The sequence below is a fragment of the Haematobia irritans genome, chromosome 3 (genome assembly GCF_050003625.1).
Source record: "Haematobia irritans isolate KBUSLIRL chromosome 3, ASM5000362v1, whole genome shotgun sequence".
NCBI lineage: Eukaryota > Metazoa > Arthropoda > Insecta > Diptera > Muscidae > Haematobia > Haematobia irritans.
Window position 1 is genome coordinate 222,609,583 of NC_134399.1, and position 2,561 is coordinate 222,612,143.

General features: G+C 26.9%; 1 long non-coding RNA gene across 1 annotated transcript; it reads left to right on the plus strand.

Annotated features, from left to right (window-relative positions):
• Positions 1-1,227: 1,227 nt before the first annotated feature.
• Positions 1,228-2,095, plus strand: LOC142230042 (uncharacterized). Its single transcript, XR_012720563.1, has 2 exons — positions 1,228-1,396; positions 1,632-2,095. It is a non-coding gene; the product is annotated as an uncharacterized LOC142230042 (long non-coding RNA).
• Positions 2,096-2,561: the final 466 nt, after the last annotated feature.

Below are 2,561 nucleotides of genomic sequence, written 5' to 3' on the forward strand. Positions count from 1 at the left end.
TCAAGATTTTATTTCTATAGAAAATTTTGTCAACATTTTATTTCTATAGAAAATTTTGTCAAAATTTTAGTTCTATAGAAAATTTTGTAAATATTATATTTCTCTAGAAAGTTTTGTCAAAGTTTTATTTCTATTGTTAATTTTTTAAAAAATTTATTTTTATAGAAAATGTTGTCAAGATTTTATTTCTGTAGAAAATTTTGTCAAGATTTGATTTCCATTGAAAATTTTGTCAATATTTTATTTCTCTCTCCATATTTTATTTACAAAGAAAATTTTGTAAAAATTGTATTTCTTTGGAAAATTTTGTCAAAATTATATTTCTTTGGAAAATTTTGTCAAAATTTTATTTCCATAGAAAATTTTATAAAATATTTATTTCCATCGAAAAATTTTTTAAACTTGTATTTCTGTAGAAATTTTTATCAAACTTTTATTTCCATTAAAAATGTCATAATTTAATTTCTATAGAAAATTTTGTCATAATGTGGTTCTGTAGAACATTTTGTCATCGTTTTATTTCCATAGAAAATTTTGTCAAAACTGTATTTCCATAGAAAATTTAGTCAAAATTTTATTTCTGTATAAAATTTTGTCAAAATTTTATTTTTATAGAAAATTGTGTCAAAATTTTATTTCTGTAGAAAATAATGTTAAAATTTTATTTCGATAAAATATTTTATCAAAATTTTATTTCTTAGAAAATCTTGTTAAAATTTTATTCCCATAGAAAATTTTGTCAAAATTTTATTTCAGTAAAATATTTGGTCAAAGTTTAATTTCTGTAGAAAATTTTGTCAATATTTATTTCCATAGAAAATTTGGTAAAAATTTTATTTCTATAGAAATTTTGTCCAAAATTTTATTTCTATAAACAATGTGGTCAACATTTTATTTCTATAGTTATTTTTTTTAAATTTTATTTCTGTTGAAAATTTAATCAAGATTTTATTTCCATAGAAAATGTTGACGACATTTTATTTCTCTCTCCATATTTTATTTACATAGACAATTTTGTCAAAATTTTATTTCAATAGAAAATTTTGTCAAATTTTAACTTCTATAGAAAATTTTGTCAAAATTTTATTTCAATATAAAATTTTAACACAATTTTATTTCAATATAAAATTTTAACACAATTTTATTTTGTTAGAAAATCTTGTCAAAATTGTATTACCATAGAAAATTTTGTCAGGATTTTATTTCTGTAAAATATTTTGTCAAAGTTTTATTTTTGTAGAAAATTTGTCAAAATTGTTTTTTTTTTTTAATTTTATTTCTATAGAAAATTTTATTTCAATAGAACATTTGGTCAAAATTTTATTTCCATAGAAAATTTGTAAATTACCTCTTAGTTGACGACCTTGAATGGGACTTTATAGAATAAATGTCTTTGGTATTAGCTCAATTTTCAGTGTATGGCCGAGGGTATCAATAGTAACGATATTTGAGCAACTTCTAACTTTTGCTCGATTAACGTAAAATAAATGTCATCCAGTGTTGGTGAAATTGGAATTTATCTCTAATTGCCCTAAACATTAATCGTTGGAACATAAGCCTATGACATATATTCGTGTTCCAAAAATATGTGCCAGTCATAAAGCAAAAACTTAAACGAAATTTATTTTCAGTTTCTAACTCAAGGGCAATTTGCCATTGCATTCCATCCCAAATGGTCGCACATACAAAAGCCAATGTGGGAATGGTCAACAACTAAAGGCGTAAAGGGGATTTATTGAATTGAATAATTACTAGAAAACAAACAGAAACCCATACTACAGCATACGAGAATCATGGCCCAGTCTTATCACAGAATTTGAGCAAGAGGAATGCATGTTCATGGTAACATTTGTTGGAACATCAACATATCATCACGGTATGGGAAGCATTTGTTTTTGGAAACAGACACAAGCCTTATGCAACATATTGGACAAAGAAATCCTTTCACCATCAATGATGAGCATGATAATGGTAGTCAGAGGAGGGCTAATTTTACGTATTTGCCCAAGAAGGATGGAACGTAATGATTTGGTGTTACACACTACTGACTATCCCCAAATAAACTAAAACATTTTCCAAAATGTAGAAAAGCTAAGCGAGAGAGCATTTATCTTATTTTCCATATTCGCTGAGGGCTCTAGCTATGTTGCCTTGTTTATGGTGAGAGAGGACACCAAAAATGTTCTTCAAAATATGAGACGAGCTGTCATTTACATGGAAAAACATGTACACTACTAATCACTTGCCTCGAAGCTTGAATGAATGAGCTTTGTCTAAGTAAAAGGGTTGATGGTGGTCTGTCAAGGACATTTGTCATAATTTACTTCGCTACACACACACACCCACTTATGCACACATCCTTGTAAAGGGAGATGCCACATTCATTTGCTTTGTGAATATGAGACTTTAATTCATACAAATTAGTTCATGTGGTCCCATACCCAACCCCCAGAACTACCTCCTAATCTCTTTGATAAGGGGTAAATGATATCAGAATAGAGTAGAGAGAGACATGAATGTGTGCCTGTCTTTGTTGGCCAATGACCACACAATAGTTTGAG